Genomic DNA, 16,719 nt, shown 5'->3' with positions numbered 1-16,719 from the left:
ACTATTATAAAACTATTGCTGGTCAAAGAGGTGCTTTTTATGAGGACAGGTTCTCTTTTGAGGTAACTGAATTACAGAGAGTCCTGTGACTGCTCTCTTTCCTTTTTCTGATTTTCAGATTTCTTTTAGGATTTTTCAATGCATACATTAAAAAACCGGAGCCAAAGCCAAGTTTGTATTGTTCAGGTCCCTCATTTCTTATTTGCTGCTTTGCCGTATATACAACTCTAAGACCGTCAATAAAGTTTCCTGAGTTGCTGGAATTGATGTGATTACTCTCTGCATCTCTATCACTTAGTAATATTTTAGCTGTTTTTATCTATTGACCATGCAAAAAGTTTTTTTTTTTTCCATTATACTTTGGTGCTGCATCTCTTTCGCTTCTGCCTGATTAGCCGGCTGACACTGTGACATACATAGGCCAAAGACTGATTTTAATATTGTCCACAAGCCAAGTTGCTGCCACAATACTGTGGTTCTATTGTGACGGCAAGGCCTGATGTTCCCATGCTATACAGTGTTTACTATTGTACGTCTCGCTTTTCAGTGAGTTCCTTCCTGCCCGAGTTGGTCCTACTTTCCCACAGCTAATCATTGTGCAGAGATCTTTACAAGAGCCAGGTTTATGCATGGAGCGCCACCGAAGCTAGTTCACTTGATATGAATTGCTGTTTATACCCCACAGTTTGTATCAGTCTGGCTGCCCGACTCATTGTGTGCTGTTTCTCACAATTGACTGCTCCTTGCCTATCCAGAGATTATTCAGTAAAAGAAGTGTGCCTATTGTCTCAGCCTTGTTGATTGTTTTTGCTGCATAAAGTTTAAAGGGTCAGTCCAACTTGTATGCCAAGTTTTAGTAGATGCTAGCGGCAATGACTCTTTGTCTGGTGTGGCTGTTGAAGCATTTCCTGGCAATATCAAACTTATGTACCTGTTTGTCGGAGTGCAAATCCATTCAAGCACAGAGATCTCCCCGCATATATGTATGTCTGTGTGTGTGTGTGTGTGTAATAAATACACATATATATATATATGTGTGTGTGTGTGTGTGTGTGTATATATATATATATATACACATACACACATTTTAGCATAAAGGTGCCACACCCCCGAGTTACAAAGATCATAAAGAAATAATATGCAAACAATGATTGGTTAAATCCACAAGGGCTTTTATTCACCCCTGCTTTTCCTTTATACTTTTTTTTCTCAGCATAACGGATGCCATAATTTAGAGATTGGATTAAAGGTTTAGTGCTGCATTACACTTTTAAATAGTACATTGGACCAAAAGGAGGGACAACAGAAGAAGAAATAGGGGCATAATCATTTAGTTCCAAAAGATGGACAGTCCCTCAAAATGATGGACAGTTGGGAGCTACACATACACACCATTATCAATGGCTTATACAGTGCAACTCATAATGAACATGAAAGCCTGCTACACCCATTGCTTTTCCTCTTTTGCAGGAAAGAGCGTTGATGTTAAAACATCACATTTCCTACATGTTGGACTTTGCAAAACACAAAGTAATCCAGTTCGTTAACTGCAGGGCATCCACTTTCCAGGTTTTCTTGTTCTACGGACACATAACAGAACTAACTAGAAGCAGGTCAAATCAGACCCAAATGGGCTTTGTCAATAAATCGCTTCAGAGAGTAGTGATTTGTAGAATGAAATCTAATTGAGATAGATTTGTACCCTTTTAATGAAGATATGTACATACATGCAGGGCCAGATTTACTCTCTCTGCTGCCCCAAGGACAGGTTCCTCAATGCACCCTCTACACGCCAACCCCCCCCCTCCCCCCCATGGAGAATGGCAGACCTGCAGGCTGCAAACAAGTGATCTCGGCAACATTGCGTACATTTTAGCTCCACTTGCCCAAAGCAGGGCTAAATGTAGAAAACAACCACCCCCCAGCGCCGGGAACTGTATGTCCCAGGCATCGGGAGATAGGAATTCCACACCCCTGCTGCCCCTCTACTCCCAGCTGCCCTGAGGCCGGGCCTTGTAGGAAATACATGCATACATGGCTACAGTTTCTATACAGGCTCTGGGTTGAGGGGAACTTTCTAGGTACCATTTAACTCTATAGTCAAACAAAAGAAACCCAATGTTCATTAAATGTAATACAAGATTATTTTTGTTGGTAGCATTTTGTATTCTGACTGGAGTTTATCACATGAAAATGTTCAAGTAGACCAAGCATCAGATGCATATTTTCATGTTAAGTATATGCATGCTGAGTGATGTGCATTTATTGCCACTCACCCCCTGGCAATGCCTTCATTTGCTTTTTTGTTTCTATAGAAGGACAGAACCATCTTTATTTAGAGATCATTCAGGGTCACCATCTACTTCCTGGACTAAAATGCCTGCTCCGAGATGACACTATCATCTTACTACAACGTTACAGTGTGCAGTATATGTGATCACAGGTGGAGAGAAGACTAAAGAAATGCTTCCTCCTGCCTACAGCAGACTGATGATATCATTTCAGCCTAGACAAATTCACTTTCTCGGAACTCAAAGACTGCTTTTTATTGGTGAAAGACAGAGCTCTATGAAAAATTATACTGCTGCTGTTAATTGTGACATGTCAGTCATTTTATTCATAAAAGCTTGTAAATTTACTGAAAGATCCACTTTAACAAGAGGCACAACGTAGGCTGGTTGTGCTGGGAACACTTTTTCCTCGAAACATTTTGATAAAGAGGTCTTGGCCTTCACTACATGCAGAATACCTATGTCAACACATTTTTCTTGCCCATGTCCACTAACCAGATTATTCCTTTCATTGTTTCATGTAGAATGAAATGATGCAGATTTTTAGAAAACGGGCTGCTGCTTTTTCTGATGGTTTGGTAAAAGGGGTCAGTCTTTACACACAGGTCATATGTCCCTGGTCCTTGTCCAGCTTACAAAACCAGATCATGTGTCTGGATGCGCTTGCCAGAGAAGACTATCTCCAGACTTTATCACAGTAAAAATTCCAGTGTGCTCAGTGGAAAAGACCTGGTGATAAAAACTTGGGAAAATGTCCTGGAGCAACCATATCCAGCTTGTGAAATCTTATGTTCAAAGGAGGCTATCGCATCATGACAACATGAATTATGTTCCGGAGTTTGGTTCACACGCTTGTGGTTTTCCTGCGTCTCAGGTATCCAGAATTTAAAACTGAACTCCAAACAGATATAAAAAAATAGACTAATGCAGTTGTGTATTGATTAAACATTTATCCATTTTATTGTAGTGCTCACCCTCGAAGGAGTCGCCAGAATAACCCGGGTCATCATTAGTCTGTCTAAGGGTTTTGGTCTTCAGCTGCCCCATTAGATTTTTAAGATTTATTTATTTATTTGTCACATACATAATCGTACAAGTATGATATGCAGTGAAATGCTTACACGACTGCAAGAAGGAAAGGGAGAAGAGCATTAAGCATTAGCATTAACCACACTCTTCTAGTGCTCACAGAACTGACATCCAAGCCAAAAGAATAATGCTGAAGAACTTTTAACATCTTCACACTGAGGAGAGAGGGTGTAGGGGTCCCAGACATCCAGGATGGTACAGACATAGACTCCAGACTCAGCAGTCCCTCTTTAGCATCTCCGTGCAGATCCATTGGTAGCACAATTGAATAGAAAATTGAGCAGCAGATGGGCAGGGATGAGCACAGATCCTCTGCAGGAGAGACACCAGGCTTGCTCCTGAGGTCCACTATGTTCCAGGCACCTCCCAGGAGCAATCAGCTTTCCTGGTTCTCCTCCTCTGACAACAGCACAGGCCTCCTCCATATGAGGCCTAGCGAAACACTTCTTGCACTCCAGCATCCCCATCCTCAGGCCTAGCCTGGGGGGTGGCTGGACTAATCCATGACTGGCACACGACTGCGCACATGGCAATTCCCTCGAGTATATAAGCACTATCCCAGCATGCAACACTGGTTGAGAGAAACCCAGTGATTGGCTGGTGAACTGCACACACACACACTTGAGTGTCCCTCATTGGCTGTCCCACATTACAGTAGAGTCACACTCCACCCAGGTAGGTACAATCAATACCAGAACACCTGGAATTAACCAGGTAAATGCCAAATATAATTCAGCCAGACTGACTACAGCTCTGGCAATCACTAAACTTCTAGTAGTCACCTCACAAAAGGGGATGGGGGCTACATTATTTTTAAATGTTACTGGTGTGAGTACCTGAATGTGACTTAGTGTCAGTCTCCTGTGAACCCTGTCATCAGCATCCAGACTTGGAGAGGCTGGGGTTGCAAAAGTCGCAACCAATCAGGAGTTCTGGAGAAAAAAACATTTATTCTAAAATTGAATGTTGGAAATCAAACAAAATTTCAAGCAACATTCTTCAAACCACTGATGGCATTATTGAATGTTCTGATGAGCTTTTTTGTATGAAATTCTGACTATGCATTCTAAGCTTCAGAATTTACTCCAGCCAATTTTTTTTATTTTGGATACAGTGAAGAAGTGTTAAATTTTTTGGTCTTCGATGCCTCTCACCAGTACTCCCTTCCGTCTCTTCCAAGTCTTAAGCTGGCCATACACCTTACAATTATCTGCAGATTTTCTGTGATCAGATGGGAAAAGGTACACAGATTCCTCCATCTACACTTAACTGTGTGGATGGAGTAATCTCCACCTGGGCCAATCTGTTGCACTTTTTCCATCTGACCACAGAAAATCTGCAGATAATTGTAAGGTGTATGGCCAGCTTTATACTTGACTTAGTCTTATCCCTGCTCTGTAATTTTTGCGGTGCAGCCTACTCGGCCACTTTTTCAGATCTTCCTGTGGTGAATTTGTAATACTTTGTATTAGGCCGATCGAATGAAGATTCCTGCCCAGAAGGAGCCAGACCCAACAGTGAAGATTTTAAATAAGAGGCTGTCTTACACTGAACAGGTTGCACTGCAAAGATCTCAGAAGATTTGCATGAGCAAAACACAGGTTCAGTTTAAGACTTGAGACAAATCAAACCCTTTAGTGCAGCACACTAGCACTGTCTTTGAAAAGACGTATGTGTCCTGTCATATAGTGGCTTTTGATTGGAAATGCATAGTGTAGCCATAGGCTTGTTAGTACTCCTTAAATGAGCTAGGAAGGGATTTTGGAAGGAGGCTCAATAAAAATGGTCAAACATAGTATCATTTAAGGTCCTACACCATAACATCATTCAGACACTGATGATGTGGCATAATTTAAAGACACTAATTTGATGGTATATTCCAGAGTCCTGCAGAATAGCATGATTTGAAGACCATTAACATGATCCTATGAACTATGCTCTTTGTGCTGCTTTGTCCTCTATGCCCCTTGCAGGTGTCTGACTTAGGCTATGTCAACAGGTGGCATCCCTACTCTGTGACATGGTTTCTTTGTAATGGGATGTGTGCATGGTCTAATCCAAACTGCACTTTTTTCCATTAATGAGGTATTGGAAAATCTTGGCCTAAAGGAAGTCCTCTGCAGGACTGAAGGGTGAAGTTCATTATATCCCTCTGTGCTTAACCTAAATTTCCTATCCAGCCTCTGTTTAATTTGTGTTTTGGCAGTCACAGTATCTGTTTAGGCCACACTTCTCTTTCCTGGATCTGTTGTTAACTCCGGAAAAACAATAGGCCACCAGTTACACCCAGACTGTTGCTTGTTTTGAAATAGAATAACCCGTTGGAGACTGCACCAAACTTGTGTCTGAGGGTATGTTTCTCTGAGCGTGTGTGTAGATAAATCTGGATCACAATAAGCTACGTTAACTTTAAGGAGAAGCGGCTTGTTGAACAGAGAGATAGACAGAGCCAGCAGAACAATGTTTGCTCCATGATTGTGCTGACGAAAATTAATTGTTTCAAGTCCTACAAGCCATCTCCAACTGATCATTCTTTCCTGATCACAGTTTATTTCTTGAGACAAAGCGGTGTTCGGGGATAATCTATATGGCCACATACATATCTACACATCTAAAATATCTACCCGTCTACCTAATTTAGCCCCCGGCCTACGTATTTATCTGTCTGATGTATCTTACTGCCTACTTATCGCTCTATTCTGAAGTCAACACCTTTACTTATCCAGTATCTCTACCAACCTATATATCTAAATGTCTAATCTATCAGTCTACTTACCCAACTAATCTATCCCCTGTCCCCTACATATCCACCTATCCAATAAACTGTATGTGCATGCTGTCTAATTTATTTGGTCGACTACATATCTACCGTTTTAACCTATCTGCCTGTCTCCATATCTACCTGTCTAATATGTCTGCCCATCTGCCATACCTACCTACCTACCTACCTATCTGTTCTATTTGGTTCTATCCACCCGCCTATATATCTACCTATCTAATCTGTCTACCTGCCTACTAATCTACCTATCTAATCTATTTGCCTAGATAATCTACCTGTACAATCTATCCATCAATCTACATATCCACCTGCCTGTATATCTACATGCCTGTTTATGTACCTACCTATTTAATCTATCTGCTCCCCTATGTATCCACCTACCTAACCTATCCTATTGCCAATATATCTACTTATCTGTCTACCTGCCTGCATTACTACCTCTATATTTATACATGATGACATTAATTCTTATTTAATGGTGAATTGTGTTTTCAGCAAAAGCAGAATAATGACAAACACACCTTATATCACCCCTCTCACTAATGTTCCTCCTTTTACATTAACAGACAGCTGTCTGCACTGGATTTTCGCCCCCCCCCCCCCCTTTAGCCAAGACCCTCTGTCCTTTAAAGACTGTGCAAATATATTCTCTCCAAGAAACCAGACACCCTCAGGGAATACGAGGGTGTGAAAAAGGGAAGCAGGCATTAGTTGGACTGTAAATACCTTGAGCTTGGGGGTGGCAGGGCTGGGGGCATTCTCCCACCCTCCAACCCCCTTCTAGACTCTTTCCTGGTAATTAGGCTTTAGGCGCTAAAATGACACCTTCCCAGAGAAAGCATTTTTGGTGGAAATGCTGAGAAACAGATGTTACAGTCATGACTCTTCTGGAGGTGAAAGACAGGCCTTAAAATGCATTTCCCAGAACAGAAGCTGTTTCTTACTAATTGGCATGTAGAATATTGTTTGGGGAGATGGGCTACCTGGTGTGCGAACTGCCTCCTATGTGGGATTTTAGTGCACAATGGATTGCATGGTACCCGCCAAAAAAGGCTGAGATTGCTTTATGTCTCTCAAACGACCATTTGTTTGGAAAACTGTGGATCCCTTTAGCATCTTAAAAAGGTTATAAAAGAGCATTACAACACAGGTTCAAATCAGGCAGAATGTTTAGTGCTTTGTGGCATCATAAACCCAGCAATAGATAAGAGATAATTAGTATATATCCCCCAAATGATTGTCATCACCATTGCAATCATTATAATCATTTAAAGGCAGGTTACTGAGGATGTGTGCAGTACAGAACAGAAAAGTTTTGGTAAATTCAATTGTGTTTTCCCCATATATTTGTCATTTAAAGTTTAGGGGAAAAAAAGCAAAAGAAGATCTTAGACACAATGCTGTGATTGATGTAGTATATCACACTCCCCTCACCCCCACCTCCTTGCTAAAGACTTATAAGTAAATTACACAAGACAATTGCTTTTTATTCAGTGACTTAATCTTTATAATGAAATGTGTTTAAAATGTGATGTCAGTGGCAGATTTCTGCAGTTTAGGAACACCATTAAAGCATCGTTTGCAATGATTGGGCAGGGATAGGGCCATGTAGAACTTTGATAGGGTGTGATCACAAGGACTTTTGATAGCTCGAATAGCTATATAGATTTTCCCACTTGTTGTAAAATCTCTATACGATGTAACACCAATCATTCCCTTTTCTGTGGAAAAAAGGGAGCCATCATTATCATCATTATTACCACATGTTCAGCATTTAGGCCGAATCGGGGAGAGGTTTGCAGAACATTGCAGTTCAAAGCTGACAGATGTCCCACTGCCTATTATTACTTGGGGGACAAAAAGTGAACCCAGGGGCACCATTAAACATCTAAACTAGCAATTACACCAAAGAGAAGGTTTTTGGAGATGCCAGCTTTGAACTGCAGAACGCCGGTCAACAGCTGGACCATGGCATTAAGTAAAAAGCGACCAGCTTCCTGGTGAATGTCCTTGCCCCCTTACACCTCTTCTGCTTTACTAGTGGCCCATCTCTGTAATGAGTTGTCTTTAACTATCAGCAATGTACTTAATGCTGATAGGGGGTAAGACTGGGTCAAGATTCGGAAAGCTGGGGTTTTTGGGTGTGCCTAGGCAATTTTCAAGACCACAAAGATCATCAGCAAGCCCATTCTATGTTTTTTTCTGTAAGTGCCAATTTAGTTTGTTTTTGGTGGCTGTAAGTTCACTTTAAGGAAAACCGATACGTTTTGCTTGATTTTGGTCGTTTTTGGGTCCCCTGACCCCATCAGCTGTCCATTGTAAGAATGATTAATCAGTCAGATGATTTGTCGTATTGCTTCTCAGTATTGGACTACTTTTTTATTTTAGTTTTTTGATGTCTGAGTAGACATAATGGGCAGCCTATACAGAGGTGGCTGTTGGCCTAAAACAACCTTTGTGGACTCAGCCTGTGTGTGCCCCTTTCAGGGTCCAAAAATTGGGATGATCCTGATTATGGAATTGTCCCAAAATAGGTAACAAGATATAAGTTGGCCAATGTGTGCATGTTTGTGAAAAAGGGAAATTCTGATGGTCTGATCATAAATAAACTGAAGACCATAATCCCATGTGGATGGGTAATTAGACTTTATCTATTATTTTAACTCAAGGCTGAGGCGTATATTCTGAATGGGCATTTTTAACCGAGCGCCTGATGCTACATTTCACCACAGGGGGCTAAAGAAAGAGATAAGAGGGAAGGAAGTTGTAAGAGAATGGATGGAGCTGTGGCTGCTGACAGAGTGTGAAGTGTAAATAAAATGGATGGCTGTAGTTTCCTGTGTCTGCTACATTATGCATTCCTCTGAGAAGATTCATCTTCACCACATCAGCCCCTGTTTCCACATTAAAAAAAAACTTTACAGGAATACAAGCCCATCACAAGGGTCTTGAACGAACAAAGACATTTTATGGAACATGACTAGCAGTAACATGTCAAAAACTTGTTGCAGAGTTTTTATTAGTTGTCGAATGTAAAAATCAACTGTCCACATTTTATGGCCCCACAACTGTTCAAGTGCTACTGGCATTCCTTGGTTGTAAAAAGAAAAAGAAACCTTATTGGTTTCAGGGTCTGAGGTCAACGGGCTGTTTGTGTAGGCAAAGTCATGGCCAACTTGCCCTGGAGGCTTGTCTGAGTTAAGCTCCTTGTAGCCCTTAAGTTACTAACACATGACCATTCCATCAATTTGAGGCTTTTGCTGTTTTATCATCTTTTCCACAATCACTATATAGTGTATGTTGAACCGGCTTTCCACTGAATGTTAGACTGCCATGTTTTTTTTTGTTTTTTTTTTAAACCGTAGCGAGTAATAGGAACCCAACAATTTTCTTATTTAACAGCTTAGCACTTCCTTGACCAGCCCAGCTATACTCTGACCATTTTGTCTGTGCCTTTCATTCAATGCCGGTGACTCAGTGGGGTTCATTTGGTAAAGAAATAGAAGCTGTTTTCAGAGGATGGTAGCTAATGGCAGCTTGCTTATTTGTCTCATCACAAGTTTCTTTTTAAAGGGAACCTGTCTTGGCTACTTAACTTTTCTAGCAATACAGAGGAAAAGCAGGCACTAACATTTTCCCAGATTTGCCTCTTTTTAGTTTTCAAGGGGGATAAGGGGGTCTTGTACTCGGAAGAGAAGTTGGCTACCAAGAAAGGTACTAATTGGCACTTTTTAATGATTTATCTTACACATTATTAGTAAGGTTAGGGAGCCATGAATGGTTCTCTTTACAACAGGAAACAGACTTTTAATAAAGATCTGGTCACTACAAAGTATGCTGCATGTGTATGCTGATGTCCTTCACCTGTGTAACCGTTCTCTCTGTGAATTGGACATGAGACATGCAAGAAAGCAGATACGAGTGCCAGGAATGGTAGGTCTTCAATACAGAGGAACCCAGTGTATAAAAACAAGGGGTTAAAGTGTATGTAAATCCTAAATCTACATTTTTCAGCATGTTTGTCATCAAGTTTCACTTTATGAAGTTTTCTTAAGCAAATCGTTTTTATTGGGCGGGGGGGTTGTTGCAGAGTTTCTTATCTGGAGATCCTCCCAGTAACCTCATTTCCTGTTGCAGGCTGACCATGCTAAGCTGCAGTGTTGTCAGCCTGCCATGTGCATTCCTTCAGTTAGACATTGAGTCACCTATCTGATAGATGTACAAATACAAAAAAGGGATAGAGGCACTTATGGGTCTTGCATTGGACATAAGTAAAAGAAAAAAAATTGTATTGTCAACGTTTCAACAGAGTCAGTCTTATAAAGACATATCTGATAGATGGCGGATAGGCAGCCCAGCTGTCAAGTGAAGGAACACACAATGTGGGTTTACAATAGTGCTGCTAATCGAGAACCAGTGTGTTTGGGTTGTCAGAATAGAGCAGGAAATTATGTTAAAAGAGCCCAATCTCTTTTTCACGATCGTTCTCTTTAGGGTCACAGGAGGACATTTACTAATGTCCTCCTGTGACCCAAAACTCAGCATAAAGCGGGCTATTGCCTGCTATATGCCGACAGCTGTGGCCAGGAAAGATCCAAACAATATTGTCGGGATCCAGCCTGCTCTGCCTCTCCCCAGTGTATTTCACTCTCCCCATAAATCTTCTTTAATGGCAGGATCTCTAGGTAGAAAACTTTAGAAAGCGATTCACAAAAAATATTTACTTAAGTAAAATGTATACAGTGAGACATGATGGCAAATATTTGGAAAGTAGATTTTGGGTTTACATTCACTTTAAAGCCCAATTCTAGGGAAATGAAAGTTTTTCGTTGCAGTGGGACTACCCCTGCAATACAAAGAATAACTGCTTGTTTATGACTAGGGGGCAGGAAAAAAACAGTTTCACTTTGGCTGGCTCCCTTCAGACTGCTAGACTGGTGTCGGCAGCCTTTTCTCATCTTCATTTCAGTGGTCTAAGGACCATTGATGTCATCAAGTACAATGCAGGTTCTGAAGGCCCTGCAGTGTATGTGAGGACACCAAGGGACATTCCACAGCCAGTAAGTAAAACAGCTTTTTTTCTGTCCCCTGGGCAATGCAGGGACAGCCTCACCGCAAAGGAATCATTTTAATTTTGCTGGAGTTTGGCTTTAAGTATACATAAGTGGGAGGTGAGCATTAGAGCTTATCTTATAGTGCCAAAAGCTGATGCATCATGCAAACCTCACTGTATGAACAGCCTCCGGGAAGGTGTTTACATCTTCATATCTCTCATCAGTGTAGAATTTGCATCAAAGTCAGGTATTTTAAACATCTTGGGCTCCTATAATAAAAGAAATAGTGGTGTTCAATCATTTTCATTATCCAATCAGAAACCGGCTTTTAGAAATCTAGTGTAGAAAGATTTTCAGAAGTTGAGCTTTTGATTGGTTGTTCTGAGTTGCCATAGAACTTTGCTCACTGCATCATACTAGGCTATTTGTTTGATGCTGTTTTTTCCATATAGAATGATACAGGATTCCTTTGTTTTTGCGGTTTGACTGGAAAGGGTTGAGCGAGATTAGATCTTACACTTACTTTATCTGCAGTCACAGTGAGAAAATAACTATTCCACTTTACAAGAAGCACTTATATCTGTCCAGAAATAGCATGCACAGACATCACAGCAGCTCAGTGTGACACAGTGCAGAGAGCCTATCCCCTATTAATCAGAACACATCTCTACTCCCACTGTCTGGGTCTCCAAACAGCACTTCATGTTATCGTGTTCCAAAAAATCAGGCCGGTGAGCGGGGATAAAACCTGATATTCTGTGCAGTATTACATATTTATAAAGAATGCATATGCATTGGGGTGCCATTGAACATGATCCGCACCGCTGTACAGTAACGGGTTTATGGCTGTACACATTAAGGTAATGTGCATGATACAGCCACGGATAGGTGTAAATGGGTCTTCAATATATTATTGATTTATAATATAGTATATTCTGTCGTATATGTATTGCCTTATTTGTGTTGCCTTATTAAATAAGCCAGCCAGAGCCCGCTTATTCATACGGGGGAGAATACATGTGTGTGTGTGTGTGTATGTATATATGTGTGTATGTATGTATGTATGTATATACACTATATTACCAAAAGTATTGGGACGCCTGCCTTTACATGCACATGTACTTTAATGGCATCCTAGTCTTGATCCGTAGGGTTAGATATTGAGTTGGCCCACCCTTTGCAGCTATAACAGCATCAACTCTTCTGTGGAAGGCTGTCCACAAGGTTTAGGAGTGTGTCTATGGGAATGTTTGACCATTCTTCCAGAAGCGCATTTGTGATGTCAGGTACTGATGTTGTACGAGAAGGCCTGGCTCGCAGTCTCTGCTTGAATTCATCCCAAAAGTGTTCTATCGGGTTGAAGTCAGGAGTCTGTGCAGGTCAGTCAAGTTCCTCCACCCCAAACTCGCTCATTCATGTCTTTATAAACCTTGCTTTGTGCACTGGTGCGCAGTCATGTTGGAACAGGAAGGGACTGTCCCCAAACTGTTCCCACAAAGTTGGGAGCATGAAATTGTCCAAAATGTCTTGGTATGCTGATGCCTTAAGAGTTCCTTTCACTGGAACTAAGGGGCCTATCCCAACCCCTGAAAAACAACCCCACACCATAATCCCCCCCACCAAACTTTACACTTGACACAATGTAGTCAGGCAAGTACCGTTCTCCTGGCAACCGCCAAACCCAGACACGTCCATCGAATTGCCAGACAGAGAAGCGTGATTGGTCACTCCATAGAACACATCTCCACTTCTCTAGAGTCCAGTGACGGCGTGCTTTACACCATTGCATCTGACTCTTTGCATTGCACTTGGTGATGTAAGGTTTGGATGCAGCTGCTCGGCCATGGAAACCCATTCCATGAAGCTCCCTACGCACTGTTGTTGTGCCAATCTGAAGGCCACATGAAGTTTGGAGGGATGTAGATATTGACTCTGCAGACAGTTGGCGACTTCAGCGCACTATGCGCTTCAGCATGCGCTTACCCCGTTCTGTCATTTTACGTGGCCTACCACTTCATTGCTGAGTTGCTGTTGTTCCCAGTTGCTTCCAATAAGTTATAATACCACTAACAACAAAAACTTATGGATTGCCTCAACACTGTCCCCCTGTACTATCTCTCCCCCTATAATACATTAGATGCAACAAAAGGGGAGAAAAAGGGTTTATGGAGAGAAAGATGCAACCATTGCTTATGTAAAAAGTATATCAAAATGTATTAGACATACAGAAAATTGTGAATAAATAAGGTAAAATTGGATCTCATAAAAACTAATTAATGAAACATTCAATAAATGTATGCCCATTCAGTACAGTCTCAGGCCAATAGCTACTATGTTTATATATATATATATATATATGTGTATATATATACTGTATATACATATATATATATATATACACATACAATAAAAATGCATGATAATCCAAGATAAATATTCCAATTGCATAACTGACATGATAAACCCAATGGTCCTCAATGTTCAATATTCAAGTACATAACTGACATGATAGTCCTAATAGTCCCTAACAGTTGATCGCGGAATATTTAGTAGCAAGGAGATTTCACGGAACACCTAAGTCCAATGATTTGGAGGGGTGTCCCAATACTCTTGGTAATACAGTGTATGTATGTATGTGTATATATATCTATATAGATATAGATCTATATCTATATATGTCTATATAGATATAGATCTATATCTATATATGATATACCAATACTAGTATCGGTTCCAATACCGAGTATTTGGGCGAGAACTCGTACTCGCCAAATACTCTGATACTTACCCCTGATACCCCTGAGGGAGATTTCCTCTGACCAGCAGTGCTGGCTCCATGCTGATTGGTTTTGGCTTCCAGGGCCAAACAGCATGGACCGGCTTCCCAGGCAATCAAGAAGCCTGCTCCATGCTACCGGAAGTACTGGTATTGGTGCCTCCCTAATATATATATTTATTTAGAGCAATAGATGCAATAACTTCTGCAAAGGATTCCTCCATCCAAGCTAAACAGCACAGATGGATGACTTTCCCCTGCCGGGCTATTGTATTTTGGCAGCTGGAACCCGCTATGCATGTCTGAACAGTGACTGTAGCTGATGGCTGTAGTCACTGGTCAACCAACAATTTTCCACCCGACCCCTTCAACAAAATAAAAAATTACTTTTGCTGAGCTGGGTGGTTCTGCAGTGTCACCCGCAGCTCGATTTTTGGCCGAGTCAACAGGAGGGAAAATGGAGCAGTGTATGCCCAGCTTTACTCTTTGTACCGTAATGTTCATTATACCTAAGGGTGTTTAATCCTCTGTGCTCATTCATCCAACTCCCCTTTTTTTTAATTGTAATTAAAGTGCCTTTTTCGGAACTCCTGAATTACAGGATAGAAGAGGTTGGAGTAGTTAATTAGAGAGTGTGATTGCTTGACGTTTAGCTTTCATTATACCTTTTACACCCAGTGGACAGAGTCTGTCCTGAAGGATAGTGTTACAAAGGTATGTATTATTTCAGTGGCTCTGTCCGTTCTCCTGAGTGAGAGAGCAGATGTTCTTGGAAGTCTTGTCGGTGAGACGACTTTCCAGTCTGTCCAGCACCTCAGCAGCACGCCTGTAGGTAAGATACCACAGCAAGCTTCTATCAGCAGTTTCTACTTGTACATTTTGAGCCTTTATTCACTCTTGAGCATCAGCGTTTTTGGGCGATTGTGATGAAGATTTTGTTTGTAATGTTCCTGCATTTTTTGTGTGCGTTTTTTCAGGCATTTGTGTTTTTAGCCAAAGGGCAATCCTGGTCAGGACACTATCTGCGTGGAGTTTGCATGTTCTTGCGTGGGTTTCCTCCCATTCTTCTGTGTAGAATGTCCCTATATGTATGCATGTGAGATGGGGACCTTAGTATATAAGCTTCCTGGGGGCAGGGACTGATGTAAATGTGCAACTATGTAAAGTGATGCGTAAACTGTTGGTTTCTTTTTTTTGGAGCAAAAACGTTTATTATGAATAGAATTTTACATAGTCAGAAAAACAAATTCTTTAACGTCTGTTGGTTTCTATATGAATAAATACGTTTGCAAGAGGAGATGGTTGTTAGGTGCAAAGTCACTCGTAAAACGTGTGTTATGTACGCCTTTTTTTTAGTTCCCATTGAAGTCAAACATGTGAAATTCTGCCAAAAGAAGTTAATTGAGCGACAAGCTCAGGTGTGAATTTAAAACGATGGGACACTTCATGTCGTGCATTGTCATGCTCGAACTGTTACATTTGAACTGAGTATTTATAGAAAAAAGAGAATAATACTTAAAGTGACACTAAACTCTTACATCTTCGAAATACATTCAAGTACCTAAACTAGTAACAAAAATGTATCTTATGTGTGTATCACTTGGCTGTAGGTCCTTAAATAATCTCTAAATTGGTGCCGACACTGTCCTTCCTTCTGGAGGGGGGCTACTTTTGTTCTCCAAAGTCCCTGTGTGTGTTGTAAAGTAGTCAGTGCTCCATGCTTACTTCTGTGATGGACTACAACCGCATGTTTAGTTTACCAATGTGTATTGAGATTGTACTCCATCACAAGAGTGAGCTTGAAGCGGTGACTACTTTAAAACACACACAGGGACCATGGGGAACAAAAGTAGCCCCCCTCCAGAAGGAAGGACAGTGTCAGCACCAATTCAGAGATGATTTGAGAATCTACAGCCGAGTGATACACAAATAAAACATTTTTTTGTTAATAGTTGCGGTACTTGAATGCTTTTTTAAGATGTAACTCCTGTGTTTTGTGTCACTTTATGTCTGTTTGTTCTTCTCCCAAGCTATGTGTATTTCTATTAAACTATTTATCTGTATTAAAGGAATTCTGTCTAATGTGATACAAGTACTGCAGAAGAGATTTACAAAGTAAAAACAGTTTTTTTTCCTTTAAACTCTTGCTTCCATTACTGGCTAATCAGGAGGGGAAATTGGACCATTTACCTTCTATGGAACTTACCCTGAGGTTAGCTGGGCGATTTTGCAGTCGATGGAGACAATTGTGTGTGTGATGACTTAAGTGGACATACACCAATACATTGGCATACTTGGCCTGGAGATCATTTTAAAATATTGCCAATTTTGCATCTAACAATTTGGAAAGCAATGCCCAAAGTAAATTCATATTTTGCTGCAAATAAAAGAAGGGAACATTAAAACTGTTGCTATAGGTATCTGTTAACTTTACATCATTGTTGGCTGTTGCGTGCCATAGATATTGGATAGTGACTGGACATGTAGGTGTGATCTAACTGTGGATAGATCTTTTTTGTGATGCTTCCATAAACATGCAAACTTAGCTCACCTGAGATCTGGTAACATTACAGAGTGCCTTCTGTATGATCAAATATTTGCACTTCTCTCACAAAGAACAACATACAAGGTGGGTAATTTGGTAGAGGAGTAGAGCATATGTTCACTTTGCAAAGCGAGTTGTCACCTTGAACCTATGCTGACAGTACACTTGTCGTTTTTAATGAGCCC

General features: G+C 40.9%; 1 protein-coding gene across 1 annotated transcript in view; it reads left to right on the top strand.

Annotated features, from left to right (window-relative positions):
* The window catches only part of KIF26A (kinesin family member 26A), a 142,746-nt gene that overhangs the window by 32,432 nt on the left and 93,595 nt on the right, over positions 1-16,719 (top strand). The window lies entirely within an intron of this gene.

Source organism: Nanorana parkeri, unplaced genomic scaffold (genome assembly GCF_000935625.1).
Source record: "Nanorana parkeri isolate BGI_ZX_2015 unplaced genomic scaffold, ASM93562v1 scaffold12, whole genome shotgun sequence".
Taxonomy (NCBI): domain Eukaryota; kingdom Metazoa; phylum Chordata; class Amphibia; order Anura; family Dicroglossidae; genus Nanorana; species Nanorana parkeri.
The sequence above is the reverse complement of the archived record's forward strand: the minus strand, read 5'-3'. Positions and strand labels throughout refer to the sequence as shown.